Here is a 10135-nt window from a genome sequence, read left to right on the forward strand (position 1 = left end):
TTGCCTTGCAAAATGCAGTGCTTTTGATATATATTACCTCATGTTGGTAAGGAGGTCCAGAAACTAACCCTTTTGTTGACAGCCCATGAACACACAAGCTGGTAATATTTTGTGAAAAGCAATTTGGTATCACCAAAGGCTTTAAAATGTGTGTACTCTATGTCTTAGAAATTCTGCTTATAATCATTTGTATTTTATGTTTATTTATTTAGCAAACATTTATATAATGTGTACTATATGAATTTCTTAGGCTGCATTCTAAGAACTTAGCAAATATTTACTTATTCAATCCTCACAACATCCTGATGAGGTAGGTACTATTAGTGTCATTATCCCCATTTTACAAATAAGGTAATTAAGGCAGAGACAAAGTTAAGATACTCACCCAAGGTTGTTGCACAGCCACTAAGGGATAGAGCCCAGGCAGCCTGCTCCACAGCCCATGCTCCTAAACTCTGTGCTATTCAGCCTCTCATGTAATTTATGGAGTTAATAATGAATGTTCCCAAAAGCTGTTCCACAAGAATTATCCCATCAGCACTCAAACTATCTTGATAAAGCCCTCTTCCCAATATCTTCCTTCAGCTACTACCAAATTTCTCTGCTCCCTCAAAGGACAACTTCTTGAAAAAGTTGTCTGCACACATTGTCTTCTCTTCTTACCTCCCACTTCAGCCAACTCTAATCTCACTTTCACACCCACTACGTTACTGACAAGGTCTTCAAAGTCACCAGTGACCTCCTGTTGCAAAACCCACTAGTCACTTTAAGGTCTACCATTTTTTGACATCTCAGCAACATTCTACAAAGTTGGCCCCTCCAACTTTCTTGCTATATTTTCCTTTCTGGCTTCCATGACAGCATATCCTCCTCATTTCCTTCCTACTATTCCGGAAACTTCCTCATCATGTTTCCTGGGAACTCCTCCTTTAACCCACCTTTCTCCCTGCACTATCTCCCTTGACAGTTTGAACCAGTCTCTTGTTTTAAATGTCATTTATGTGGTAACAACTTCCAAATTTATTCTTCCATCACAACCTCACCTCTGAGCTCCAGATTCATTTGTTCAACTACGTGTTTGGCATCTCCACCTGGCTATGTCATAAGCCTATCAAAGCTAACTTGTCAAAAACCAAATTCCTGAATTTACTCCCCAACCAAACCCTGCCACTCATTCCCCCTTTAAATATCTTGTCTCCACTACAGAATGCACTACAATAAATGGCACCAATACCTATCCAATTGTTCAAGGCAGAAGACTTGGAGTTAGTTCAATCCTCTACTCATACCCTCCATTCAGCCACAATATTCTGATCACTAATCTCCAAATCTTTATAAATCATTCATTCATTTTGCTTCATCTTCCCTGCCACCCCTCTCGCCCAAACCACCGTCATATCTCTACTGGACTACTGAAATAACTTCTTATTTTCTCTGCTGCCACACTTAGCACCAATGATATAGTCTCTCCATAACAACTGAAGTGATATTTTAAAAACAAGACAGGTAATGTCAATCCCTTGCCTAAAACATCAGTGTCTTCCTCTTGCACAAAAAAATCCAATGCAAACTTCTTAATATTGCCTACTATGCCCTGCAGGATCTAACTCTTGCCTACCTCAACAATTTTGTCTCTCATCTCGGTGCCCACTCCCACTCTCTCATAACCCTTCTCAGACATGACAAACTGTCTTTCATTTTGTGTTGGCTGTTCCCTTCACAGGCTCCTGCCCCAGCTCTTTATCTGATTGGCTCCTTCTCACTCTTAACTTCTTAACTTGTATGTCACCTCTCAGAACAACCTTCCCAGAGCCCCCCAATTTAATAACTCAATAATTTTCTTCCAAGTTATTGTCTTCATGGCATTTCCTCAATTTCTAATTACCTGTTACAATAAACAGACTGACCTCTTTTTTTGTTTTTTGTTTGTTTGTTTGTTTGTTTTTTGTTGTTGTTTTGTTTTTTTAAGACGGAGTCTCGCTCTGTCACCCAGCCTGGAGTGCAGCAGCGCGATCTCGGCTCACTGCAAGCTCAGCCTCCCGGGTTCACGCCATTCTCCTGCCTCAGCCTTCTGAGTAGCTGGGACTACAAGCGCTCGCCACCACACCTGGCTAATTTTTTTTGTATTTTTAGTAGAGACAGGGTTTCACCATGTTAGCCAGGATGGTCTCGATTTCCTGACCTCATGATCCGCCCGCCTCGGCCTCCCAAAGTGCTGGGATTGCAGGCTTGAGCCACCGCGCCCGGCCTGCTGACACCTTTTTTGATGTAAAACTGTTGACAGCTTTTGAATCCCTGTTCCACTTTCCTGTCTGCCCCATCCTTGCTGCTAGCAGCAGTCCAAACCTCACAAGGCCCCACCCTATGGCCACTATAATGGCCCAGTCCACTTTTTCCACTTCGCTTAAGCCATCTGGATTAATTTACACCTGCCCTGCTCTCTCGGGAGAGCCTCATGATGTGAGTAATAAACCTATTCATACATTCTTGGTGCATGCAGCATCATCAGTCTCACCATCATGACTAATTTAGGTAGGGGTTAATCCTGTTCTCCTTGGGGCAACCACAAAATACCTAAGCCTGTTGATTTACTTGTTTATAATTTGTATCTCCCACTACACTAACTTGCCTAAGGTTAGGAACCAAGTCTGTTTGTATTCAGCCATGTATGAGGCTTGACATATACTAAACACTCATTAAATATTGGGAAATTGATCAAATGAGGTGCATTAAACCACTGCTAATAATGATAAAAAATAAAAAAACTTGAGAAAGAGATAACTTATTAACAATAGGAGATTGATTAAATAAATTACTTAGATAAATTGAATGAGTATAAATTATATTGAAAAGAATACTTAACGGCTTTGAAAAAAATTTTGCCGTGCATTAGTGAAAAGAGCAGTTTACAGAAATAATAATAATAGGGTAATCTTATTTTTCCAAAATGTGTGTGTATATTAATGGACAGTGAAATTATTGAAAGAATATACTCTAAAATACCAATAGGATTGTCTGTAGGCAGGTGATTTTATTTCATTTTTTAACTTTCATTTTAGGTTCAGGGGCATATGCACAGTTTTGTTATATAGGTAAATTGCATGTAATGGGGGTTTGGTGTACAGATAAGTTTGTTACCCAGGGAATAAGCATAGTACCTGATAGGTATTTTTTCTGCTTCTCTGCTTCCTTTCACCCTCCACCCTCAAGTAGACCCCAGTATCTGTTGTTCCCCTCCTAGTGTCCATGGGCTCTTGCTGTTTAGCTCCCACTTATAAGTGAGAACATGCAGTATTTGGTTTTCTGTTCTTGTCTTAGCTTAGGATAATGGTATCTAGCTCTATCCATGTTGCTGCAAAGGACATGATCTCATTCTTTTTATGACTGATAGTACTCCATGGTGTACATGTACCACATTTTCTTTATCCAGTCTAACATGGGTGGGCATTTAGGTTTATTCCATGTCTTTCTGCTTGTGAATAGTGCTGCAGTGAACATATGCATGCATGTGTCTTTATGGCAGAATGATTCATATGGGCCATTGGGTATATACCCTATAATGGGATTGCTGCGTCAAATGGTAATTCTGTTTTAAGTTCTTTGAGGAATCACCACACTGCTTTCCACAATGGCTGAACTAATTTATATTTCCATCAGCAGTGTATAACTGTTCCTTTTTCTCTGCAATCTCTCCAGCATCTGATTTTTTGGTTTTGCTTTGTTTTGTTTTGTTTTTTAAGAGCCCTGGTGTGAGATTATATCCCATTGTGATTTTAATTTGCATTTCTCTAATGATCAGTGATGTTGAGGGGTTTTTTCACAGAATTGCAGCCGCATGTATGTCTTCTTTTGCAAATTGTCTGTTCCTTTCCTTTGTTCATTTTTTAGTGTGTTTTTCCTTTCTTGTAAATTTGTTGAAGTTCCTTATAGATGCTGCACATTAGACCTTTGTCAGATGCATAGTTTGCATGTATTTTCTCCTATTCTGTAGATTGTTTACTCTATTGATAGTTTCTTTTGCTGTGCAGAAGCTCTTTAGTTTAATTAGGTCCCATTTGTGAATTTTTGCTTTTGTTGCAACTGCCTTTGGTGTCTTTATCATGAAATCTTTGCCAAGTCCTATGTCCAGAATGATGTTTCCTGGGTTATCTTCCAGGATTTTTATAGTTTTAGAGCTTACATTTTTATAGTTTTAGAGCTTACATTTAAGTATTTGATCTATCTTGAGTTGATTTTTGTATGTTGTGTTAGGTAGGGGTCCAGTTTCAGTCTTCTGCCTATGGCTAGCCAGTTATCCCAGCACCATTTATTGAATAAAGAGTCCTGTCTCCATTGCTTGTGTTTGTCAACTTTGTCAAATATGAGATGGTTGTAGGTGTGCAGCCTTCCTTCTGGGCTCTCTATTCTGTCCCACTGGTCTGTGTTTCTGTTATTGTACCAGTACCATGCTGTTTTTGTTTACTATAACCCTGTAGTATAGTTTGAATTAGGATAATGTGATGCCTCCAACTTTGTTCTTTTCGCTCAGGAGTGCCTTGGCTATTTGAGATCTTTCTAGTTTCATATGAATTTTTAAATTTTTTATCTAATTATGTAAGGAATATCATTGGCAGTTTGATAGAAATAGCATTGAATCTATAAATTGCTTTGGGCAGTATAGTCATTTTAATGATATTCATTCTTCCCATCCATAAGCATAAAATGTTTTCTATTTGTTTGTGTCATCGCTGATTTCTCTGAGTAGTATTTCGTAATTCTCATTGTAGAGGTCTTTCAAATCCTTGGTGGGCTATATATCTAGGTATTTTATTCTTTTTTTGCCAACTGTGAATGAAATTGCATTCCCGATTTGGCTCTCGGCTTGGATGTTGTTGGTATATAGAAATGCTACTGATTTTTGTACATTGATTTTGTATCCTGAAACTTTGCTAAAGTTGTTATCAGATCAGGAGCTTTTGGCCAAGGACTACCGGGTTTTCTAGAAATAGAATCATGTCCTCAGAAAACAGGGATAGTTTGACTTCCTCTCTTCTTATTTGGATGTCTTTTATTTCTTTCTCTTGTCTGATTGCTCTTGCCGGAACTTCCAATACTATGTTAACTATGAATGGTGAGAGCAGGCATCCCTGTCTTGTGCTGGTTTTCAAGGGAAATGCTTCCAGCTTTTGCCCATTCAATCTGATGTTAGCTGTGGTTTTGTCATAAATGGCTCATTATTTTGATATATATTCCTTCAGTGCCTAGTTTACTAAGGGTTTTTAACATACAGGGATATTGAATTTTATCAAAAGCCTTTTCTATGTCTATTGAGATAATAAAGTGGCTTTTATTTTTAGTACTGTTCATGTGATGAATCACGTTTACTGGTTTATGTATGTTAAACCAACCTTGCATTGCAAGGATAAAGCCTACTGGATCATGATGGATTAGCTTTTTGATGTCCTGCTGAATTCAGTTTGCTAGTATTTTCTTGAGGATATTTGCATCTATGTTTGTCAAGGGTATTGGCCTGAAGTTTTGGTTTGTTGTGTTGTTTCTGCCAGGTTTTGGAATCAGGATGATGTTGGCCTCACAGAATGAGTTGGGAAGGAGTCGTCTTTATACATCTGGTAAATTTCAACTGTGAATCCAACCAGTCCTAGGCTTTTGCGGGGTTGTAGGCTTTTTATTACTTTTGTATCTTATTATTGGTCTGTTCGGGGATTCAATTTCTTCCTGGTTCAGTCTTGGGAGGTTGTATGCATCCAGGAATTTATTCATTTCTTCTAGAACTTCTAGTTTGTGAGCATAGAGGTGTTCATAATAGTCTCTGAGGTTTTTTGTATTTCTGCAGTGTCAGTGGTGATGTCCCCTTTGTCATTTCCAAATGTGTTTATTTGGATTCTCTTTTTTCTGTATTAGCCTAGCTAGTGATCTATCTATCTTATTGATTCTTTAAAATAACTAACTCTTGGATTCATTGAGCTTTTGCATGGTTTTTTGTGACTGAATTTCCTTCAGTTAAGCTCTGATTTTGGTTATTTATTCTCTTTTGCTAGCTTTGGGGTTTCTTTGCTCTTGCTTCTCTAGTTCTTCTAATTGTGATATTAGGTTGTTCATTTGAGATCTTCCTAACTTTTTGATGTGGGCCATAAGCTTGCCTCTTAACACTCCCTTAGTTATTTCCCAGAGATTCTGGTATGTTGTATCTTTATTTTCATTAGTTTCAAAGTATTTCTTTATTTCTGTCTTAATTTCATTGTTTACCCAAAAGTCATTCAGGAGGAGGTTGTTTAATTTTCATGTAATTGTATGATTTTGAGTGATTTTCTTAGTCTTGATTTCTATTTTTATTGTGCTATGGTCCAAGAGTATGGTTGATATAATTTCAGTTTTCTTGAATTTGCTGAATGTTGTTTCATATCTGATTGTGTGTTTCATACTCTGATTGGAGTAGAGTCTATGTGGCAATAAGACAAATGTATATTCTGTTGTTTTGGGGTGGAGAGGGTCCATTTGGCTAAGTGTTGAGTTCAGATACTGAATATCTTTGTTAATTTTCTGACTCCATGATCTGTGTAATACTGTCAATAGAATGTTGAATGTTCCCACTATTTTTATGTGGGAGACTAAGTCTTTGTAGATCTCTAAAGGCATACTTTTTGAATCTGAGTGCTGCTGTGTTGGCCACATATATATTTAGGATAGTTAAGTCTTCTTATTGAATTGAACCCTTTACCATTATATAATGCTCTTCCTTATCTTCTTTGATCTTTGTCAACTTAAAGTCCATTTTGCCTGAAATTAGGAATGCAGCCTCTGCATTTTTCTGTTTTCCATTTGCTTGGTAGATTTTTCTCCATGTCTTTATTCTGAGCCTATGGATGTCATGGGACATGAGATGGGTCTCTTGAAGACAGCATACCATTAGGTCTTGCTTCTTTATCCAACTTGCCCCTCTGTGCCTTTTACTTGGGGTGTTCAAGCCCATTTACATTCAAGGTTAGTCTTGATGTGTGCAAATTTGATCCTATCATCATGTAGTTAGCTGGTTACTATGCTGACTTGTTCTTGTGGTTGCTTTATAGTATCGCTGATCTATATACTTAGGTGTGTTACTATAGTGGCTGGTAATGATCTTTCCTTTCCTTACGTAGTGCTCCTTTCAGGACCTCTTGTAAGGCAGGTCTGGTGGTAATGAATTCCCTCAGCATTTGCTTGTCTGAAAAGGATCTTATTTCTCCTTCACCTATGAAACTTAGTCTGGCCGGATGTGAAACTCTTGGTTGAAATTTTTTTTTTTAAATGCTGAATATAGGTTCCTAATCTATTCTGGCTTGTAGGTTTTCTGCTGAAAGGCCCACTATTAGCCTGACAGGGCTCCCTTTGTAGGTGATCTGCCCCTCTTCTCTAGCAGCCTTTAACATTTTCTTTCATTTCAACCTTGGAGAATCTGATTATGTTTCTTGGAAATGGTCTTCTTGTGAAATATCTTGCAGGGATTCTCTGCATTTCCTAGAATTGACTGTTGGCCTCTCTGGCTAGCTTGGGGAAATTTTCATGGATGATATCTTGAAATACGTTTTCCAGGTTGCTTGTTTTCTCCCTGTCCCTTTCAGGGACACCAGTGAGTCAGAGATTTAGTCTCTTTACATAATCCCATATTTCATGGAGGTTTTGTTCATTCTTTTTATATACTTTTTTCTTTATTTTTTGTCTGACCGAGTTATTTCAGAGATCCAGTCTTTAAGCTCTGAGATTCTTTCCTCAGCTTGGTCTATTCTGCTGTTAATACTTGTGATTGCATTATGCAATTCTTTTTGTGTGTTTTTAGCTCTATCAAATCAGTTTTTTATATATATTTTACATATATATTATATAGATATATTTTATATATATATTATATATATTATATATCTATATAATATATATTTTATATATCTATATAATATATATTTTATATATCTATATTATATATATTTTATATATCATATAATATATATATTTTATAGATATATAAAATATATATATTTATATACATATATATAAATATATATATAATGGTTATTTTGTTCTATCAGCTCTTGTGTTATTTTATTGTGATTCTAAGCTTCCTTGGATTGGGTTTCAACATTCTCCTGAATCTTGATGATTTTCATTCCTATCCATATTCTGAATACTAGTTCTGTCATTTCAGCCATCTCAGCCTGGTTAAGAACTCTTTCTTGGTAACAAGTGCAGTCGTTTGGAGGGAAGAAGGCACTCTGGCTTTTTGCATTGCCAGAGTTCTTATGCTGATTCATTCCCATTTGTGTGGGCTCATCTTCCTTCAAAGCTTGAAGTTGCTGTCCTTTAGATGCAATTTTTCTTTTTTGCTTTTTTTTCTTTGGTGCCCTTGGGGGTTTGGTTATGGTATAAGGTCAATTCAATTAACTGGCTTTGATTCTAGTCCACTCCTGGGTCTTGGAGGAGCCCCCTCTGATTACTTCTCTGTCCCCATGGGTATTTTGTTGGGTATTCTGGTTCATGCGGCTCCCTCAAGCAGGGGCCACAGTTGGCAGACAAATCACATCCTTGTCAGGTCGTGTGCTTCCTGGGGAAACACAGGGTTGTGCCTGCCTCAGAGTTTATGCAGAAACTTAGCCACTGGGTTGGAAGCTTTAGCGGGTGTGATCCATCTGGCTGTGGGAGGTGGAGGTGGGTGGAGTTGCCTGCTCTGCCCTCCAGGTCTTTCCAGAGCAACAGGAGGCTGTGCCTTTTAGCAAATTCTGGCAGAAGTAGTGCTGCTGAGCCAGAAGCTCTAACAGGTGTGGCTCACCTAGCTACCAGTGGTGGGAGTGGGTAGAGATGCCCACCCTGCCATCAAGTGCTTCCTTGGATGACAGGAGGCTGTGCCCACTGGCGGAGTTTCCATAGAACCAGGACCCCTGGGCTAGAAACTCTAGCACGCATTGCTCTCCTGGCTGTAAGTGGTGGGGGCGTGGGGGTGTCACATACCCTGCCATCTGGGTGTTTCCTGGGAAAACATGAAGCTACACCTTCCAGCTGAGTTCCCACAGAAGCAGGGCCACTGGGCCAGAAGCTCTAGCAGTTGTTTCCTACCTGGCTATCAGTGACAGCAGTGGGTGGGATCTCTGTCTGTGCACTTCTTGGGAAAACATGAGGCTGTGCCCACTGGCTGAATTCACACAGAAGCAAAGCCACTGAGCCAGCAGCTCTAGGAGGTGTTGCCCTTCTGGCTATCAGTGGTGGGGGTGGATAGGGTCATGCACCCTGCTGTTCACCTGTTTCTAAGATATCATGAGGCTACGCCTTTCTGCTGAGGTCGCACAAAAGAAGGACTACTGGGTTGGAGGCTCCAGTAAGTGTTGCCCACCTGGTTACCAGTGGCAGGGGTGAGTGGAGTGGCCAGCCAAGTTTGGGCCAAAGCAGGACCATTGCATCACAAGCTGGTGCCAAGCCCCATCTGGCAAGAATGGGTAGAGCAATCTTATTGCTTCTAGGAACAGCAACTATGGCCTCTACTAGGGCTATGGTGCCACTGTTGATCTGTTTCAGGGCCCAAGGCTTATAGAGGTCCCCTTGGACTCAAGAGTTGCCCTCGCAGAACATCTAGGTGGCTCTCTGCCACTAGAAGCATAGTGGGAAGATGTTGGGGGGCCAGGAGTATGATCCCATTCCCAGTTTTGCACAGGTCCCTTTGGAGAACATGAGTCCCTCGGGGGCTCTCACTCAACCCCCTTTCCCATGTTGGAGAGATTCTCCTGGCTCGACAAGGGCCCAGCCTCGCTTCTGTCTGCTCTTTGTGTTCCCCTGCTGCCTCGATGGATCCCAACAGGTTTTTCAGATGATCGGCCTGCAGGGTCAGTGTTCACCAGCCCTTTCGTTTCCTCTTCATGAGCTGCTTCCAGTCTGCCGTTTTGATATTTCCCCTCCAGGTGATTTTATTTTTACTCTGTGTATTTCTCTGTATTTTAATATTTTTAATGAATATGTATCATTTTACAACTGGATAAGAAGACCATCTAAAATATTTTAAGGAGACAATGATACATTGCAGGAGTATTAAATCTTAATTTTTCAGGCTGTTAAATTTCAATTTCCTTATGTCTTTTCAAGGACTATAGTGAAGACACATTTTTTTAACCATTAAAAG

Source organism: Pan troglodytes, chromosome 12 (genome assembly GCF_028858775.2).
Source record: "Pan troglodytes isolate AG18354 chromosome 12, NHGRI_mPanTro3-v2.0_pri, whole genome shotgun sequence".
NCBI lineage: Eukaryota > Metazoa > Chordata > Mammalia > Primates > Hominidae > Pan > Pan troglodytes.